Source organism: Bos mutus, chromosome 14 (assembly GCF_027580195.1).
Source record: "Bos mutus isolate GX-2022 chromosome 14, NWIPB_WYAK_1.1, whole genome shotgun sequence".
Classification (NCBI taxonomy): domain Eukaryota; kingdom Metazoa; phylum Chordata; class Mammalia; order Artiodactyla; family Bovidae; genus Bos; species Bos mutus.
In genome coordinates this window covers 34,583,377-34,604,820 of record NC_091630.1, presented here as the reverse complement: position 1 = coordinate 34,604,820, position 21,444 = coordinate 34,583,377, and the positions used below count along the sequence as shown (strand labels likewise).

Below are 21,444 nucleotides of genomic sequence, written 5' to 3'. Positions count from 1 at the left end.
ACTCTTTACATAATATCAAGGTACTCTAAAAGTATCTTCTCATCCAGCATGTCTCCTGTCCTTCACCACAATGACGACAGATACCACTGCCCTCCTTACACCTGCTGGGGAATAGCAACACACAGGTATCCATTGAATCTTTACCTGACAACATAATGGCTCAGCCTGGAGATGGAGCTGAGGTCAGGTGGCAAGCGCACTGGCTCATAGTATGACCTTTTACACAGCACGAGGCTGCGTTTAAATCAAGAACTATAAAGGTAACCGTGTGACCTTGGACAAATCACTTCACCTAGAAGAGCCTCAGTTTTCTCATGGGCAAGATGAAGACAATCAATTCTAGCCTCATCAATCTCATGCAAGGATGAAATGAGCTGTATATGAAGCACTCTGCAAATCCTTCAGTCCTTAACAAGCACCCAGCAGAATGGTAACTTTAAAAGAAAACAAGGCAAAACCACACATTTCTCTCTCTTGATTCTGTGAGCTTGTACCTGTATGAAGCCTCAAGTCACCTTCAAATTCATAAGATGACACCATGAATATAACAATGTGTTCAAAAATGAAATACAGGAACTATACGTGAGTCCGTGAGAATTCACTTCCTCTCAAACCAAAAATTTTGTGGACTTGTCTGCTTGTAATATGGAGTATCAAAAGATCATATTTTAAAAGTATGGATGTAAGGGATCTTTTTTTTTTTTTAGATCTGCATTTAAACTATGCTAACCAATGATTTTGAACATAAATAATAGCATTTTACTCAAAATATGTTTCCCAAGTGGCACTAGTGACCAAGAACCTGCCTGCCAATGCAGAGATGTAAGAGACATGGGTTCAATCCCTGGGTCAGGAAGATCCCCTGGAGGAGGGCACGGCTACAGACTCCAGTATTCTTGCCTGGAAAATCCCATGAACAGAGAAGCCTGGCGGGCTACAGTCCATAGGGTCGCACAATTGTGTCCCACTGTGTCCAACTGAGTTGGACACAATTACAGCAACTTAGCACACACTGAAAATATAAGTTCTAGAAAAGTTTTGTGTAAATTGGGTTTTCTAGATCACCTTAAAGCTTCAAGAAAAGCTTTTAATGTAAAGAATCTCTGGAGTGAATCCTTGCAGAAAAGCCATGGATTGCTGCTAGATTGACTCAGTTTATCTGTTTTGTCTCTCTCTCTCTCTTTTTTTTTTTTTTTTGCTGTGTAGATTTTCAAATATCCAGGAGTAAGACAGCACACACGAGACTTGGGTGGATACCAGGTTTCTTTATCTGGAGAAAATGACATGAGAGATTGCTAAAGGTTGGGTATGTCTTCATGAGAAAAACATGTGTTTTGATGCAAAGCTTAGAGAACTCAACTTCCACAAACTTAGGAAAGCTGTCCATAGCAGACTTTTGGGCTGGAATAGGTCCCAAGTCTGCTTTGAGATGATAAACAATGATCTGGGATGGCACAAATTTCTGACTTCAGTGCCCTAGAAATAAGCTATATCAATAACTTACTCCTAAGTTCCTTCAAGAGTCCTAGCTTGCAATCGAAAAAGACAGTGTGATTAGTAATATTTCACACTTGTATCAAACAGCCTGTGATCTTTGTGCTTCAGAGAAAGCTTTGTGAAAGATGGCAACATCCATCTTAACACTCAGCAGCATATGCAGAACTTAACTGAAAGGCACAATGAAAAATGAGACCTGATATTTACCAAGTTCCAGCAGGACATGAAGGCGATGATGTAGAAATGGATAAGCTGAACACACACAGGCCATGTGTATTCAAAGTATATTCTCCTCTAAGAGGCTTATACGGTTCAGCTAAACATGGTTGAGGCAATTGCCATTTGAAACCTTTTCTAGATCATAGTCTTATAATGTTTTGCAACCTGCTAAATTGGATCTTTTGTGTCAAGGCTTCTACAAGCAGGTCTAAATCCCTGAAAGAAAAGGATGAGGAGGAGAGACAACGTGATGGACAGGACGGCTGGGAGAAGAGATAAAGGGAGAAGTGGGATCATTCTCCTGCACACTGAGGGAAGGACACCTGCTAGGTCCCAGCACATCCTCCTGTGTGGCACTAGACTAAGGCTCTCAGAAATCCAAGGCAGCTCTTGCTGTTGGAATAATGAGACCCTTCCAGCCAGTGTCCTACTAGAAATGACTGGCCGCTCTGGTCACTGGCTGCCTGAGCAACAGCCTGGATTATATCCATGGGCATTAGAGCTAGGTAGTCCTGGTTCCCCTACTCACTAGCTGTGGGATATGGGGCAGGTTGCTCACCATCTCTCACCTCTGTGTCTTTATACTTAACACTGGATCATGACACTGTCTGAACTCAGGGCCTCGAGACTCTGCTGTGCAACTGAAGGACGGAATGCACACACAGCTGTGGCACAGAGCACGGGCTCTGCATGTCAGCGACAGGCACACACGCCGTTCAAGCAGCATCAGGGACTCTAAGAGGAGCTGCTTCGTAGAGCTGTTCTTGGCATGATAATAAGATGCAAGTCATAGAGTACTTACTATGTACCAGGCAGGCCATGTTCTATTACCAGAGGTTAACGTATTTAATCCTCACAATACCACTACGAAGCAACTACAGTTGTGATAATCACTTAATAGAGGCAGGGAGATTCGGGGATGAAGCATTTCTATTCCTTGCCCCAGGTCAGCCTGCAAGTGAGGCATGGAGACAGGGTCTGTGCCCAGGTGGTGTGGTTCCAGATCCTAGGAACATAACTTCACACCGTACTGCTGCAGTAACATGTCATTAAAAATAAAGTGATATCGGCTTCCCTGGTGGTAAAGAATCTGCCTGCCAATGCAGGAGACACAGGTTCAGTCCCTGATTGGGGAAGATCCCACATGCTGCGGAGCAACTAACCCCATGTGCCACAACCACCGAAGCCTGCATGCCCTGGAGCCCGTGCTCTGAAACAAGAGACGTCACCGCAGTAGAAGCCTGTGCATCACAACCAAAGAAAAGCCCCAGCAGCAAGGAAGACACGGCAGAGACAAAAATAAACAAATACAATTTATTTTAGAAAAGTAAACAAAGTGATATCTCACAGGATAGGATTTCAAAAGTAGTGGCTGGCACTAACTAGGCAGGGGCTTTAGCTCAGTGTAGAAGGAGTTTAAAGACCAGGTGTCTGGGTTAGACCTGTTTCTAAGTTAAATTTGGGAATAGTTTAAAGTGAGTACATAGAATATCAAATGTAAAACTAGATTATTAAACGGTAGGAAACCCCATGAAGTAATGCAATTTCAATTTTAATAAGCAACATTTAAGTGTTTACCTACCTGTAATTTTGTACATTATCTGTATTTTCTTGGAAAAATCTGGAAATCTTACTGTGGTTATCTCTGTATGGTGCTGTGTTGATTCTTTGTTATGCTTCTCTGAAATTTCCTGAGTTTTTTTGTTAATAACGAACATGTATTACTTTTGAAATTAGAAAGCCACAACAAATATTTTAAAATGAGAAAAAAATAAAGTGGTATCTATAAACACATGCAGCGGTCACTTAAACAAGCAGGGTCAGTATTGGTTAGGTCATATATATACATACAGGTATATATACTTGAAAAAAAGTGAAAGTTGTATCTGACTCTTTGCAACCCATGGACTGTAACCCACCAGGCTCCTTTGTCCATGGGATTCTCCTGGCAAGAATACCGGAGTGGGGAGCCATTCCCTTCTCCAGTGGATATTCTCAACCCAGGGATCGAACCCAGGTCTTCTATGTCAAAACTATCTTCTGAGCCTAAAAGGACTTGCACAAGTCAACTAGCTGTCTGCCTGCACCATGGACAGTGATGACTTCTTCAAACAACCTGAAAATTAGCAAAGGCACATACAGGGTAATATCCTATGGTCTCTTTATGATACCATCAAGTATCCACAACTTAAGTCACTGAAACCAGACACCTAGGGTTCACTAAATTCGCCCCTAATACTCCTGAACGAAGTCTCCAGCAAACATTCTAAGGTCTACAGATTTTATATCCAAGATTTCTCTTGAATCCATCCCTTATTCTCTGTTCTCAACCCCACTGTTTTTAGTTCAAGCACTTATCAATTTCCTTTTGGATAACTGGATCAGACTCCTAACCTAACCTTTCTTTCTGACAACATTCTTGCCCACTTCAGTCCCAAAGAAATCCATTTTTCTCGTTGCTACTGAAAAATCATTCTAACATATAAGTCTCACAATGTTGAGCCTCTACATCTAAAGAATGAAGTCTAAACTCCTTTTTAAGGCACATAAATCCCTTTCTGATCTGATCTTTTCATCTCTTCCCACTCCCCTCAGAGGTAACCACACATGCATTGGCAGATGCTGCTTCCTCTGATTGGAAAGCCCTCTCTCTCCCATCCACCCTCTCCCATAGCTTCTACCTCCATAGCCTTCATTTGCAAAGACCCTCCTCAATCATTGCTGTTCACTCAGACATATCTGATTCTTTGCGACCCCATGGACTGTAGCCTGCCAGACTCCTCTGTCCGTGGAATTTCCCAGGCAAGAATACTGGAGTGGGTTGCCATTTCCTTTCCAGGGGATCTTCCTGACTCATGGATCCAATCTGAGTCCCCTGCATTGCAGGTGGATTCTTTACCACCAAACCACCCAGGAAGCCCTACTCAACCATTAAGGCTTAGCTTAAACATCACCTGCTCTAGGAAGTCTTCCATGATTTCCCCAAGGAAAGTTAGCTACCATCACCTCTATGCCTATAACTGCCAAAACATAATTCTTCCCCTAACACTAGCGTATGAACTCTTGATGGCAAGCGCTGTGTGTACACAATATAGTCTCAGCTCCACAACTGTCTCTGGCATGTTGGAAGAGCTCAACAAGTAGTTACAGTGTTATTACAGGCCTGTTATATTATAGTAGAGTTGTCGGTTGACGAGTCAGCCTCCTCCACAGAAATGTGAGCTCCCAGGGTCAAAGACCATCCTTACTATCTCAACTCCAGCACCTCTGGCAGCATCAGTGTCTGGCAAAAATAAGTGAGTACTTAATGTTTATTGAACAAATCAATACACAGGCCAATAGATGAATAAACCACACAGGCCTCCAGGATCCCTTTTCCTGTCAGCATAACCTAAAATTATGTTCAGTGGTATGTCTAGAGGCCTAGCGGTTTCTCTAGTATATCTACTAGTGTTTAGGGGGAGTTCTCATCAGAAACAAATCAAGTCCTGTTGGAAGGTGCTGTCATAAAACAAACCAGACTCCGAGAGACCAAAAGGTACATTGGTTGCCTATGTCATGAATATAAATAAAAATGTTTATAAGTGAAATCTAAATTTTAACTTGAAAAAAAATACAGCTCCTTTAGGATGTCTACCCAGGTGTACTTATTCATCAAAAGGAACTTGAAAACGCTGTGATTTGAAGTATGGTCTACAAAGGACAAAAATCCCATTCAGGTGAGGGTTTATAGAAAAAACTCATTTCACAACAGCTCTTGAGAATGTTCAAGACGTTCAAGAGCGTTCATTTGTTACGTCATCTCCCTGTGAGGTGGGTGTTAGGATCGTCATCACTGCAGACGAGTAAATGAAGACTCAGAGTTTCAGGTTACAGAATAAATTCCTGGTATAGCAGAGCTTGGGTTCTATAATATATAGGGTGTCAGTGGACCAAATAAATTCAGCTATGTCATCCAAACTCCAGAGTTACAGGTTGTTGGATAGGAAAGTTGCCCTAAGCTGGGACCTCATTTCCTGAAAGAGGTCTCAGAACATCTTGCCTTAACATCTGAGCTCACTGTAGGGACAAGTGAGTTGTTCGATTCCTGTTACTTCATTGAGCACCTACTGTGTACATGATGCACCTACAGTGCCCACCCCATGGTATGATTTCTATAATCCAAGGAGGGCATAAATGGCCCTGAAAGGCATGGATGCTGCACCAAAGAATGTGAAAAATTCCTGGTAACAGATTGCTGGTCAGGTAAAGACAAACCTGAGGGAGTATTTAAGGATAAAGGAGATTTTAAAAATTAGAAAAACAAGGGTATGTTGATGGTATATTATTAAATGTAAAACTTGGTAACAAATCTGTGAGTATCATATTCTTATATACACACATACTATACAAACACAGACATGTACACACGCATGATGACAGGAATGGAACTGTGCACACCAAAACGTAATCACTGCTTCCTCTGTATAGTGAGATGACTCATTTCATGGGCAGACCAACCCATAATACCATTTTTGAAACAGTGAGCTATGAAATCAGTTTAGTAGGTCTCCACCACTATTTCTTAAATAAAATGCAATGAAAAAAACAAACAAAAAAAACCAAGATAAATGTATGGAAGCTTTGTTTTGCTTATGCACATATGGGTGTATGTCGCATATTACATTGTGATAAAGATTGTTGTTTACTCCAGGCTGCTGCCAAAATATTTGAAAACCACCACTTGAAGGGACAGTTATCAAGGACCTACTGTATAACACATGGAACTCTGCGCAGCGTTATGTGGCAGCCTGGATGGGAGGGGAGTTTGGGGAGAATGGATACATGTCTATGTATGGCTAAGTCCCTTTGCTGTTCACCTGTACCTGTCACAACATTGTTAATCAGCCATGTGAAAGTGTGTTAGTTGCTTCAGTCATGTCTGACTCTTTGCAACCCCCCAATACAAAATAAAAAGGTTTTAAAATAATAAAAAATTACAGTTATTGTGAAATTCAACTTATAGAGGTTCAGAGATCTTAAGTAATCCACCCAAAGCCACATGGTTAGTAAGTGGCAGAATCCATTTTTATCAATACACACAACATACCTTAATTTCTTGGAGATGGCAAGCCTCATGATGAATAAATAAAAGATGCCTGCAGAAAGATGATATAAATGTTTTAATAATTACTACTTTTTAATAACACTAGTCGAATGAAAGTATTGCTTCCTAATTTTATTGTTGAGACTGAACATTTTCCAGATGCACTGATTTATTAACTGTCATAACCCTAGCCACAGTTTGGACTCCAGCTAAAATTTTCTTTTCACTTTCATCACTTCTAAGCTTGGTTGGAACTCCTATGCTGCGGGTTTGTTTTGTTTTTCTTTCTTTCCTTTGTTATTCCAGGCACATCCTTTCTCCACGAGGAACCACAGGCCCCCCTCACTTTCCTGCGAGGTGCGAGGTGCAACCCACCCCCCCACCCCCAGGCTAAGCCCACCAGCCCAGGGCACAGCTGCCTGTCTTGGCAGACCCTAGTGGCAGAGCGGCTGAGTGCACACATTTGCACACAAGTGCTGCACCTGGACAAACAGGACGCAAACCCTTCAAGTCCAAGGGCAATATTTCTCCACTGGATCATCTTACTGACTACAACCTCAGCATTCTCACTGAGAAATTCTTTCCCAATCCAGGGTCTGTAAAACCCCAGGAATGCTTCTCCTTAGCAAGTGACACTTCAGAGTGGTTTTGACAACTTGGAAATACCACTAAAGTGATAGTTTAATGATTTTATGCGTTTTTCTTCCTGAACCTCCTCTGTTTCTTCAAGACCCACAGATTCTCTCTTTTTTTAAACTGTGGCAAAGTAGAGCCCTGGTCTTGTCCAAAAAACTCTTCCGCCTAATAAAAAACTGATCAAGCACAAGTACCTAAACCCACAAATTTGGAGGAAAACCCTCTACAGACAACCCCACCCATACTCATGAAACCAAGGAGGTTTCCACTTAAGGGTCGGCATTACTTGTGGGGGTGGGCTGGGAAAGTATCTTTGAATGAGGAGATATGGGGCCGCGGGAGACCAAGTCTGGGAGGAGAACTCCCTCTACTTGAGTTGAACGTACTTCCCAGGACTACTGGGGAAAAGCAAGGGAGGAGGCAGAGACTGGTCTATCTTACCTTCTCCAAGGGGACATGGGCTTTGATTAAGGAGGGATAGGTCTGGCTACATACATTTTGGGGACACTGCAAAAAAATGGGTTCCTTGTTAAAAAAAATTAATAAGAATTTCAAGATGGTGACCATACCACATTAAACCAAACAGGGGACCCGGGGGGAACTGTCCATACACGTCACGTGCCCTGAGGAGGAAGGTTACATTTTTAGTGCTCAAGGTGCTTGGACACTGAGGCACTAAATAAAATGAATCTTCCATCTAATCTACTCCCTGCTACCATGTACGCACATTTTTCACATGGATGCTCTGGTTACCGTGTTACAATAGGTTGTATAACTAACATTTAAATAGAATTTACACCTACTGTATAGCTCAGGGAATCTATGCTGTGTGGTGACCTAAATGGGAAAGAAATCCAAAAAAGAGGGGATATGTGTATACATGTAGCTGATTCATTTTGTTGTACAGTAGAAACTAAGACAACATTGTGGAGGAGCCAAGATGGCGGAGGAGTAGGACGGGGAGAACACTTTCTCCCCCACAAATTCATCAAAAGAGCATTTAAACGTCGAGTAAATTCCACAAAACAACTGAATGCCGGCAGAGGACATCAGGCACCCAGAAAAGCAACCCAACTCTTGAAAGGAGGTAGGAAAAAAATATTAAAAACAAAAAAAAAGAGACAAAGAGGGAGGGACGGAGTTCCGTCCCGGGAAGGGAACAACAAAAGAGAGAAGTTTCCAAACACCAGGAAACCTTCTCACTGCCGAATCTGTGCCGAGCTTTGGAAGCACAGAGGCAACATAACAGGGAGAAAAAATAAATAAACAATTAAAACTCGCAGATTGTGAGCCCTACGGTAACTCCCCCAGCGGAGAAGCAGCGCAGACGCCTGCATCCGCCATTAGCAAGCCGGGGCTGAGCAGGGAGGTGCGGCGTGGGCTGCATCTCTGAGAGTAAGAATCTGGCCTGAATACCCTGAGCGCTATCTGAGCGAAATAATTTGGGCTAGCAAACCAGACTGTGGGATATTTACCACGCGAAAAGCCAGCCCTAACCTAAGACCGCCAGGCCCGCGCACGGAACAAAGGACTGAACAGAGATAGCCGGCTGCAGATCTTCCCCCTCCGGTGACAGGCAGCCAGAGCCGGAAGGGGGCAATCGCAGCCCCAGAGAGACATTATCTATAAAACTGTAAGCAGGCTTCTTTGCTAACTAAAACTTCTTGGGGGTCTGGACGGTCAACATCTGCCTGAGAAGGTGCGCCGGTTTTAACACCCAGATAACCGAGTGGTGGGGAGGCGATAAGTCGCAGCATTGGCGCTCGCCAAACACCTCATCACCTGAGCTGCTCGGACCTGGGAAGAGCACAAAACGCAGGCCCAACTGAGTCTGCGCCTCTGAGGACTACCCGAGTGCCTGAACCTGAGCGGCTTGGACCTGGGAGGTGCATGCAGCCCAGGGCCAGCCTCGGATTGTTCCCGGCGGAACAACCTAGAGTCCGAGCAGTGTGGACAGGGAGGCTACACATGCCGTGAGCAGGGGCAGACCCAGGGTGGCTGAGGCACTGCGAGCCCACGCCAGTGTCATTTGTTTGCAGCATCCCTCCCTCCCTCCCTCCCCACAGCGTGACTGAACAAGTAAGCCTAAAAAAAAAAAAAAAAAAAGAAAATAAAGTGTCCTCCACCGTGCCCTTTGTGTCAGGGCGGAAACCAGATACTGAAGAGACTAGCAAACAGAAGAAGATATAACAGAGGGAAACGCCTTGGAAGCTACAGGCAATAGATCAAAACCCTGTGGTTACTACGGACTACATAGGAAGGGGCCTATAGATCTTGAGAAATATAAATCTGACCAAGGAACTAGCCAAAATGAACTGAACTCACAACACCCACAAAAAAAAAAAAAAAAAGTCCTAGATATATTTTTATTATTTTTACGATCATTCTTTCCTTTTTTTTTTTTTTTTAATTAAAAAAATTTTTTAAGTCCTCTATTGTTCCTTTAAATTTCACTTTTATAACCTATTACTTTGCAAAAAAAAAAAAAACCTATTTTTTTTTTCTTCAGCAAACTTCATATATATATATTTTATAATTTTTTGACCTTGTTTTTTGTTTGTTTTTGTTTTTTTCTTCAACATTGTATTTTTGAAATTCCAAACTCTACTCTAGATTTTTAATTTTTAAACTTTTTGGTATATGTTATCAATTTTGTACCTATAGTTTTTTTTTTTTTTATAATTTCTGACTTTTTTTTTTTCCTTCTCTGTTTCTTTCTCTTCTTCTTTTATATAACATTGTATATCTGAAATTCCAAACTTTACTCTAGATTTTTAATTTATGCTTTTTGGTATTTGATATCAATTTTGTACCTGTATTTTCTTTATAATTTTTGTGACATTGTTCAGATTTGTTTGTTCGCTTTCTCTCTTTATTTTTCTTCTTCTTCTTCTTTTTTTTTTTTTTTAACATTGTATTTTTGAAATTCCAAACTCTACTCTAGATTTTTAATTTTGCTTTCTGGTATTAGTTATCAATTTTGTACCTGTACTTTCTTTATAATTTTCATGACCTTGTTTGTTTTTGTTTGTTCGTTTTCTCTCTTTCTTTTCCTTCTTCTTTTCTTTAACATCGTATTTTTTGAAATTCCAAACTCTACTCTAGATTTTTAATTTTGCTTTCTGGTATTAGTTATCAATTTTGTACCTGTACTTTCTTTATAATTTTCGCGACCTTGTTTGTTTTTGTTTGTTCATTTTTTCTCTCTTTCTTTTCCTTCTTCTTTTCTTTAACATCGTATTTTTGAAATTCCAAACTCTACTCTAGATTTTTAATTTTTGCTTTCTGGTATTAGTTATCAATTTTGTACCTGTACTTTCTTTATAATTTTCATGACCTTGTTTGTTTTTGTTTGTTCGTTTTTTCTCTCTTTTCCTTCTTCTTTTCTTTAACATCATATTTTTGAAATTCCAAACTCTACTCTAGATTTTTAATTTTTGCTTTTATGTATTTGTTACCAATTTTGTACCTTTAAGGACCCAATCTTCAGGACCCATTTTTCACTAGGGAGTGAGATTACTGGCTTGACTGCTCTCTCTCCCTTTGGACTCTCCTTTTTCTCCACCAGGTCGCCTGTGTCTCCTCCCTAACCCCTCTCTACTCTACCCAACTCTGTGAAATTCTGTGTGCTCCAGACGGTGGAGAACACTTAGGGAACTGATTACTGGCTGGATCTGTCTCCCTCCTTTTCATTCCCCCCTTTTATCCTTCTGGCCACCTCTGTTACCTTCCTCCTTCTTCTCTTCTCTGTATAACCCCCTGAACATCTCTGAGTGGTCCAGTTGTGGAGTGCACATAAGGAAGTGCCTACTGGCTAGCCCACTCTCTCCACTATTGATTCACCTCATCTCATTTGGGTCACCTCTAACTCCCTCCTCCCTCTTCTCTTCTCCATGTAACCCTGTGAACCTCTCTGAGTGACCCTCACTGTAGAGAAACTTTTCATCTTTAATGTAGATGTTTTATCAATGGTGCTGTATAGAAGGAGAAGTTTTGAAACTACTGTAAAAATAAGACCGATAACCGGAAGCAGGAGACTTAAGTCCAAACCCTGACTCCAGGGAACTCCTGACTCCAAGGAACATTAATTGACGGGAGCTCATCAAATGCATCCATACCGACACTGAAACCAAGCACCACACAAGGGCCAATAAATTCCAGGGCAAGACATACCAAACAAATTCTCTAGCAACAAAGGAACACAGCCCTGAGCTTCAAGATACAGGCTGCCCAAAGTCACCCCAAAACTATAGACATCTCATAAATCATTACTGGACATTTCATTGCACTCCAGAGAGAAGAAATACAGCTCCACCCACCAGAACACCGACACAAGCTTCCCTAACCAGGAAACCTTGACAAGCCACCTGTACAAACCCACACACAGTGAGGAAACGCCACAATAAAGAGAACTCCACAAACTGCCAGAATACAGAAAGGACACCCCAAACTCAGCAATTTAAACAAGATGAAGAGACAGAGGAATACTCAGCAGATAAAGGAACAGGATAAATGCCCACCAAACCAAACAAAAGAGGAAGAGATAGGGAATCTACCTGATAAAGAATTCCGAATAATGATAGTGAAATTGATCCAAAATCTTGAAACTAAAATGGAATCACAGATAAATAGCCTGGAGACAAGGATTGAGAAGATGCAAGAAAGGTTTAACAAGGACCTAGAAGAAATAAAAAGAGTCAATATATAATGAATAATGCAATAAGTGAAATTAAAAACACTCTGGAGGCAACAAATAGTAGAATAACAGAGGCAGAAGACAGGATTAGTGAATTAGAAGATAGAATGGTAGAAATAAATGAATCAGAGAGGATAAAAGAAAAACGAATTAAAAGAAATGAGGACAATCTCAGAGACCTCCAGGACAATATTAAACGCTACAACATTCAATCATAGGGGTTCCAGAAGAAGAAGACAAAAAGAAAGACCATGAGAAAATACTTGAGGAGATAATAGTGGAAAACTTCCTAAAATGGGGAAGGAAATAATCACCCAAGTACAAGAAACCCAGAGAGTCCCAAACAGGATAAAACCAAGGCGAAACACCCCAAGACACATATTAATCAAATTAACAAAGATCAAACACAAAGAACAAATATTAAAAGCAGCAAGGGAAAACAACAAATAACACACAAGGGAATTCCCATAAGGATAACAGCTGATCTTTCAATAGAAACTCTTCAAGCCAGGAGGGAATGGCAAGACATACTTAAAATGATGAAAGAAAATAACCTACAGCCCAGATTATTGTACCCAGCAAGGATCTCATTCAAGTATGAAGGAGAAATCAAAAGCTTTTCAGACAAGCAAAAGCTGAGAGAATTCTGCACCACCAAACCAGCTCTCCAACAAATACTAAAGGATATTCTCTAGACAGGAAACACAAAAACGGTGTATAAACTCAACCCAAAACAATAAAGTAAATGGCAACGGGATCATACTTATCAGTAATTACCTTAAACGTAAATGGGTTGAATGCCCCAACCAAAAGACAAAGACTGGCTGAATGGATACAAAAACAAGACCCCTACATATGTTGTCTACAAGAGACCCACCTCAAAACAGGGGACACATACAGACTGAAAGTGAAGGGCTGGAAAAAGATTTTCCATGCAAATAGGGACCAAAAGAAAGCAGGAGTAGCAATACTTATATCAGATAAAATAGACTTTAAAACAAAGGCTGTGAAAAGAGACAAAGAAGGTCACTACATAATGATCAAAGGATCAATCCAAGAAGAAGATATAACAATTATAAATATATATGCACCCAACACGGAGCACCACAGTACACAAGACAAATGCTAACAAGTATGAAAGGAGAAATTAATAATAACACAATAATAGTGGGAGACTTTAATACCCCACTTACACCTATGGATAGATCAACTAAACAGAAAATTAACAAGGAAACACAAACTTTAAACGATACAATAGACCAGTTAGACCTAATTGATATCTATAGGACATTTCATCCCAAAACAATGAATTTCACCTTTTTCTCAAGCGCATGGATGGAACCTTCTCCAGGATAGATCACATCCTGGGCCATAAAGATAGCCTTGGTAAATTCAAAAAAATAGAAATCATTCCAAGCATTTTTTCTGACCACAATGCAGTAAGATTAGATCTCAATTACAGGAGAAAAACTATTAAAAATTCCAACATATGGAGGCTGAACAACACACTGCTGAATAACCAACAAATCACAGAAGAAATCAAAAAAGAAATCAAAATTTGCATAGAAACGAATGAAAATGAAAACACAACAACCCAAAACCTGTGGGACACGGTAAAAGCAGTCCTAAGGGGAAGTTCATAGCAATACAGGCACACCTCAAGAAACAAGAAAAAGTCAAATAAATAACCTAACTCTACACCTAAAGCAACTAGAAAAGGAAGAAATGAAGAACCCCAGGGTTAGTAGAAGGAAAGAAATCTTAAAAATTAGAGCAGAAATAAATGCAAAAGAAACAAAAGAGACCATAGCAAAAATCAACAAAACCAAAAGCTGGTTCTTTGAAAGGATAAATAAAATTGACAAACCATTAGCCAGAGTCATCAAGAAACAAAGGGAGAAAAATCAAATCAACAAAATTAGAAACGAAAATGGAGAGATCACAACAGACAACACAGAAATACAAAGGATCATAAGAGACTACTATCAACAATTATATGCCAATAAAATGGACAACGTGGAAGAAATGGACAAATTCTTAGAAAAGTACAACTTTCCAAAATTGGACCAGGAAGAAATAGAAAATCTTAACAGACCCATCACAAGCATGGAAATTGAAACTGTAATCAAAAATCTTCCAGCAAACAAAAGCCCTGGTCCAGACGGCTTCACAGCTGAATTCTACCAAAAATTTAGAGAAGAGCTCACACCTATCCTGCTCAAACTCTTCCAGAAAATTGCAGAGGAAGGTAAACTTCAAACTCATTCTATGAGGCCACCATCACCCTAATACCAAAACCTGACAAAGATGCCACAAAAAGAAAACTACAGGCCAATATCACTGATGAACATAGATGCAAAAATCCTTAACAAAATTCTAGCAATCAGAATCCAGCAACACATTAAAAGATCATACACCATGATCAAGTGGGCTTTATCCCAGGGATGCAAGGATTCTTCAATATCCATAAAATCAATCAATGTAATACACCACATTAACAAATTGAAAAATAAAAACCATATGATTATCTCAATAGATGCAGAGAAAGCCTTTGACAAAATTCAACATCCATTTTTGATAAAAACTCTCCAGAAAGCAGGAATAGAAGGAACATACCCCAACATAATAAAAGCTATATATGACAAACCCACAGCAAACATTATCCTCAATGGTGAAAAATTGAAAGCATTTCCTCTAAAGTCAGGAACAAGACAAGGGTGCCCACTTTCACCATTACTATTCAACATAGTTTTGGAAGTTTTGGCCACAGCAATCAGAGCAGAAAAAAGAAATAAAAGGAATCCAAATTGGAAAAGAAGAAGTAAAACTCTCACTATTTGCAGATGACATGATCCTCTACATAGAAAACCCTAAAGATTCCACCAGAAAATTACTAGAAATAATCAATGACTATAGTAAAGTTGCAGGATATAAAATCAACACACAGAAATCCCTTGCATTCCTATACACTAATAATGAGAAAACAGAAAGAGAAATTAAGGAAACAATTCCATTCACCATTGCAACGAAGAGAATAAAATACTTAGGAATATATCTACCTAAAGAAACTAAAGACCTATATATAGAAAACTATAAAACACTGGTGAAAGAAATCAAAGAGGACACTAATAGATGGAGAAATATACCATGTTCATGGATTGGAAGAATCAATATAGTGAAAATGAGTATACTACCCAAAGCAATTTATAGATTCAATGCAATCCCTATCAAGCTACCAACAGTATTCTTCACAGAGCTAGAACAAATAATTTCACAATTTGTATGGAAATACAAAAAACCTCGAATAGCCAAAGCGATCTTGAGAAAGAAGAATGGAACTGGAGGAATCAACCTACCTGACTTCAGGCTCTACTACAAAGCCACAGTTATCAAGACAGTATGGTACTGACACAAAGACAGAAATATTGATCAATGGAATAAAATAGAAAGCCCAGAGATAAATCCACGCACATATGGACACCTTATCTTTGACAAAGGAGGCAAGAATATACAATGGATTAAAGACAATCTCTTTAACAAGTGGTGCTGGGAAATCTGGGCAACCACTTGTAAAAGAATGAAACTGCACCACTTTCTAACACCATACACAAAAATAAACTCAAAATGGATTAAAGATCTAAACGTAAGACCAGAAACTATAAAACTCCTAGAGGAGAACATAGGCAAAACACTCTCCGACATACATCACAGCAGGATCCTCTATGACCCACCTCCCAGAATATTGGAAATAAAAGCAAAAATAAACAAATGGGACCTAATTAACCTTAAAAGCTTCTGCACATCAAAGGAAACTATTAGCAAGGTGAAAAGACAGCCTTCAGAATGGGAGAAAATAATAGCAAATGAAGCAACCGACAAACAACTAATCTCAAAAATATACAAGCAACTCCTACAGCTCAACTCCAGAAAAATAAACGGCCCAATCAAAAAATGGGCCAAAGAACTAAATAGACATTTCTCCAAAGAAGACATACAGATGGCTAACAAACACATGAAAAGATGCTCAACATCACTCATTATCAGAGAAATGCAAATCAAAACCACTATGAGGTACCATTTCACACCAGTCAGAATGGCTGCGATCCAAAAGTCTACAAATAATAAATGCTGGAGAGGGTGTGGAGAAAAGGGAACCCTCTTACACTGTTGGTGGGAATGCAACCTAGTACAGCCACTATGGAGAACAGTGTGGAGATTCCTTAAAAACTGGAAATAGAACTGCCTTATGATCCAGCAATCCCACTGCTGGGCATACACACTGAGGAAACCAGAAGGGAAAGAGACACATGTACCCCAATGTTCATCGCAGCACTGTTTATAATAGCCAGGACATGGAAACAACCTAGATGTCCATCAGCAGATGAATGGATAAGAAAGCTGTGGTACATATACACAATGGAGTATTACTCAGCCATTAAAAAGAATACATTTGAATCAGTTCTAATGAGGTGGATGAAACTGGAGCCTATTATACAGAGTGAAGTAAGCCAGAAGGAAAAACATAAATACAGTATACTAACGCATATATATGGAATTTAGAAACATGGTAACAATAACTCTGTATACGAGACAGCAAAAGAGACACTGATGTATAGAACAGTCTTATGGACTCTGTGGGAGAAGGAGAGGGTGGGAAGATTTGGGAGAATGGCATTGAAACGTGTAAAATATCATGTAGGAAACGAGTTGCCAGTCCAGGTTCGATGCACGATGCTGGATGCTTGGGGCTGGTGCACTGGACGGCCCAGAGGGATGGTATGGGGAGGGAGGAGGGAGGAGGGTTCGGGATGGGGAACACATGTATACCTGTGGCGGATTCATTATGATACTTGGCAAAACTAATACAATTATGTAAAGTTTAAAAATAAAAAAAAAAAAAAAAAAAAAAAAAAGACAACATTGTAATTATACCACAACAAAAAAAAAATTTTAATAAAACAAATAGAATTTGCTATATACTAGGCCCTGGACTAGTTATTTATATGCATTATCTTGCTTAAAGTTGACAAAAACCCTGCTGCTGCTAAGTTGCTTCAATAGTGTCCGACTCTGTGCGACCCTAGAGACGACAGCCCACCAGGCTCCGCGGTCCCTAGGATTCTCCCTCAGTCAGTCAGTTCAGTTCAGTCGCTCAGTCGTGTCTGACTCTTTGCGACCCCACGAATCACAGCATGCCAGGCCTCCCTGTCCATCACCAACTCCCGGAGTTCACTCAGACTCACGTTCATCGAGTAAGTGATGCCATCCAGCCATCTCATCCTCTGTCATCCCCTTCTCCTCCTGCCCCCAATCCCTCCCAGCATCAGAGTCTTTTCCAATGAGTCAACTCTTCCCATGAGGTGGCCCAAGTACTGGAGTTTCAGCTTTAGCATCATTCCTTCCAAAGAAATCCCAAGACTGATCTCCTTCATAATGGACTGGTTGGATCTCCTTGCAGTCCAAGGGACTCTCAAGAGTCTTCTCCAACACCACAGTTCAAAAACATCAATTCTTTGGCTCTCAGCCTTCTTCACAGTCCAACTCTCACATCCATACATGACCACTGGAAAAACCATAGCCTTGACTAGATGAAACTTTGTTGGCAAAGTAATGTCTCTGCTTTTGAATATGCTATCTAGGTTGGTCATAACTTTCCTTCCAAGGAGTAAGCATCTTTTAATTTCATGGCTGCAGTCACCATCTGCACTGATTTTGGAGCCCCAAAAAATAAAGTCTGACACTGTTTCCACTCTTTCCCCATCTATTTCCCATGAAGTAATGGGACCGGATGCCATGATCTTCGTTTTCTGAATGTTGAGTTTTAAGCCAACTTTTTCACTCTCTACTTTCACTTTCATCAAGAGGCTTTTGAGTTCCTCTTCACTTTCTGCCATAAGGGTGGTATCATCTGCATATCTGAGGTTATTAATATTTCTCCCGGCAATCTTGATTCCAGCTTGTGCTTCTTCCAGCCCAGCGTTTTTCATGATCTACTCTGCATAGAAGTTAAATAAGCAGGGTGACAATACGCCTTGATGTACTCCTTTTCCTATTTGGAACCAGTCTGTTGTTCTATGTCCAGTTCTAACTGTTGCTTCCTGACCTGCATACAGATTTCTCAATAAGCAGGTCAGGTGGTCTGGTATTCCCATCTCTTTCAGAATTTTCCACACTTTATTTGTGATCCACACAGTCAAAGGCTTTGGCATAATCAATAAAGCAGAAATAGATGTTTTTCTGGAACTCTCTTGCTTGTTCCATGGATCATCCATGATCCAGCAGATGTTGGCAATTTTATCTCTGGTTCCTCTGCCTTTTCTAAAACCCATGGAAAAGAAACGCAGAAAAGCAAAATGGCTGTCTGGGGAGGCCTTACAAATAGCTGTGAAAAGAAGAGAAGCGAAAAGCAAAGGAGAAAAGGAAAGATATAAACATCTGAATGCAGAGTTCCAAAGAAGAGCAAGAAGAGATAAGAAAGCCTTCCTCAGAGATTAATGCAAAGAAATAGAGGAAAACAACAGAATGGGAAAGACTTAGAGATCTCTTCAGGAAAATTAGAGATACCAAGGGAACATTTCATGCAAAGATGGGCACAATAAAGGACAGAAATGGTATGGACCTAACAGAAGCAGAAGATATTAAGAAGAGGTGGCAAGAATACACAGAAGAACTGTACAAAAAAGGTCTTTATGACCCAGATAATCACGATGGTGTGATCACTCACCTAGAGCCTGACATCCTGGAATGTGAAGTCAAGTGGGCCTTAGAAAGCATCACTACGAACAAAGCTAGTGGAGGTGATGGAATTTCAGTTGAGCTATTTCAAATCCTAAAAGATGATGCTGTGAAAGTGCTGCATTCAATATGCCAGCAAATTTGGAAAACTCAACAGTGGCCACAGGACTGGAAAAAGTCAGTTTTCATTCCAATCCCAAAGAAAGGCAATGCCCAAGAATGTTCAAACTACCACACAATTGCACTCATCTCACACGCTAGTAAAGTAATGCTCAAAATTCTCCAAGCCAGGCTTCAGCAATATGTGAACCATGAACTTCCTGATGTTCAAGCTGGTTTTAGAAAAGGCAGAGGGGATTCTCCCCAGGAGGTAACAATTATGGTCATTCCCATTTTGCAGATAAGGAAACTTAGGCTTAGGGGACAATCATTTGTTTGCTGAAGATTATGTACTAGAAAGTGGCATTTAGCTTGTATGCCTTTGGTGTGGGAGAGGCAAGAGAGGCACTTGCCAAGGGAGAAAAATTCAAGGGGATGTTAAAAAACTCAAAAAACTCAAGATAACTACTACTTTAATACAATCTTTTAAAATTCTGATTTTCAGATCCCTGTATATTGATATGCAATCATAAGAAATAACATTCTTGGTACTCTTTGTCTAGTTTTTTCCAATGGTAACATCTTACAAAACTATGGAAAATATCATAATTAGGTGATAGATATTAAAACAGTAAAGACACCATTTTCTTTCACACAAGGATCCCTCATGTTGCCCCATATTTCCTCCTCTTGCCCCACCTCCAGTCCCATCCCACCTGTGTTCTAAAACATCCCCATGCTTCATGTCCTGTTGGGAGAATCAGAATGAAAATAGGGCGGGATCCACTGAGCATCCTATGTTGCTAGAAAGGCTGGTCCCATCGTCAAGTCCATTCAGTATGTCTTTGTTTGTCTAAGCCAATCATGAGGACCTGTTTTCTTTGCTACTGGTGTAGACGTGACACATGATGAAATTTGGACTAGTAGAATGTAAGAACTGATGTCTGGAACAAGTGGCCATCTTGTTGTTACTCTGAAAGTCACTCAATCATGTCTGACTCTTTGGGACCCCATGGATTATACAGTCCAGGGAATTCTCCAGGCCTGAATACTAAAGTGAATAGCCATTCCCTTCTCCAGGGGGATCTTCCCAACCCAGGGATAGAAACCAGGTCTCCTGCATTGCAGGCAGATTCTTTACCAGCTGAGCCACCAGCGAAGCCCAAGAATACTGGAGTGGGTAGCCTATTCCTTCTCCAGCAAATCTTCCCGACCCAGGAATCAAAACAGGGTCTCCTACATTGCAGGCAGACTCTTTACCAGTAGAGCCACCAGGGAAGCCCAAGAATACTGGAGTGGGTAGCCTATCCCTTCTCCAGCAGATCTTCCCAACCCAGGAATCGAACCTAGGTCTGCGTTACTCTAAATACAAAGCCAACACAAAGGAAGGCAGAATGAAAAAACAGAGACAAAGCCCAGACATCCAGTGGCTAGAGCAGCCCTCCCTCTGAACAGCTGTTAAGGTTAGAGGCTCAATGCCCCTATTACTTAATCTGGTTGGACTGTGAGTTTTCTGTTACCTTATCGCCAGAGCTCCAGTGCTAAATCGCTTCAGTTGTGTTCAACTCTTTGCAACCCTGTGGACTATAGCCTGCCAGGCTCCTCTGTCCTTGGAATTCTCCAGGCCAGAACACTGCAGTGGGTTGCCATGCCCTTCTCCAGGGAATCTTCCAAACCCCAGGGATCAAACCTGTATCTCCTACGTCTACCTGTATCGGCAAGCAAGTTCTTTACCACTAGTGCCGCGTGGGAAGCCCTGTTACCTTATCTGATAGATCCTAATATCCTCTCTAGGCTTTGGACCCAGGCACAGAAGGTTCTGTATCTTGACTCTGTGACAATACAGCTGTACCAGATGCCAAAGTCCACAGTGCCCCTGTACTAACCCATATATGTGTTACCAACTTTTTTTGGTGACTGTGCCATGAAACACGGGATCTTAGTTTCCCAACCAGGGATCAATCCTGCATCACTGCACTGGGAGCATGGGGTTTTAATACTGGAGTACCAGGGAAGTCCCATGTTACCAATTATTTATTATATTTGGGATCATTTTTAAATCATTCTGCAAATTCCTGTAGTTTTCTTTTTAGGTATTATTCAAAGCTGGACATTTCCTGGCTAGCAAGAGTTTGTAAACACACTTCTTAACGGGAGAAGAATCACAGCAGTCCCAGATGCCGGTGTCCGTAGGTGGTGTGTGTAGAATAAGAAAAAGCTCACAGGTAATCCATTCAATGATACTACATCACCCTTGACTACCCATTGTTTTTACTTTAGTAACAAACATACAGGAGGATGACTTGGCTGATGCTCTGGGGTAAGCCAGGCAGGGGCAGAGCCCAGACCAGAGGGACCCAAGATTTACTTGACAAGGCCATATTTTCCGGGGGTGCTTTAGACAAATTTGGGATGCCACAGCTGCAGATCTTGGCTGTTCTAGTTTAGTTCCCCATGAGGTCAGAAACCATTGTGC

The 21,444-nt window shown here is 40.8% G+C and overlaps 1 long non-coding RNA gene across 1 annotated transcript in view; it reads right to left on the bottom strand.

Moving 5' to 3' along the window:
- The window catches only part of LOC138990749 (uncharacterized), an 86,832-nt gene that overhangs the window by 9,885 nt on the left and 55,503 nt on the right, over positions 1-21,444 (bottom strand). The window contains exon 2 of the long non-coding RNA XR_011466850.1: positions 6,806-6,854. This is a non-coding gene — a long non-coding RNA (uncharacterized lncRNA). The remainder of the gene's footprint in view (positions 1-6,805; positions 6,855-21,444) is intronic.